The 435-nt window shown below is 46.2% G+C and overlaps 1 protein-coding gene across 8 annotated transcripts in view; it reads left to right on the forward strand.

Annotated features, from left to right (window-relative positions):
* The window catches only part of lmo7b (LIM domain 7b), a 48926-nt gene that overhangs the window by 17363 nt on the left and 31128 nt on the right, over positions 1-435 (forward strand). The gene's annotated exons all lie outside the window — the stretch shown is intronic.

Consider the following 435-nt stretch of genomic DNA (forward strand, 5'->3'; position numbering starts at 1 on the left):
GAGGAAAAACATCAACTTCGCGCTGTGGATCGCCGGATCAGCTTTCACTGTGGACGAGGCGGAGTCCAACCCGGGGTCATCACATGTGGTTGCCGCAAGCCTCCTTCGTCGAATCCGCCGGGCGCCGCTCACTCAAGCCGCTGTGTTTCATTGTGAAAGCGAAACTACTTTGTTTGGCAAAAGAGGACATAATGTTTCTGTAAAGTGGGGCAGTTCCAACTTTGCAAGGACAGTCTGACGCTTCTGACTCACAGCCTGTAATTACGTTTTTTATATTTAAAGAATTTGCCACTGATGATTCGATGAGTTTGAGCAGTGTAGAGTAGCACTTGTTGTTTGTCATTTCTCCGATGAGAAATGCAGACATGGTTTTATGTTTATGCGGCGCAATACGCAACGCAAAGCGTAAAAACACAGTATAAGTCATTACAATCA

The sequence above is a fragment of the Sinocyclocheilus rhinocerous genome, unplaced genomic scaffold, assembly GCF_001515625.1.
Source record: "Sinocyclocheilus rhinocerous isolate Xijiao unplaced genomic scaffold, SAMN03320098_v1.1 scaffold1254, whole genome shotgun sequence".
NCBI classification, from domain to species: Eukaryota; Metazoa; Chordata; class Actinopteri; order Cypriniformes; family Cyprinidae; genus Sinocyclocheilus; species Sinocyclocheilus rhinocerous.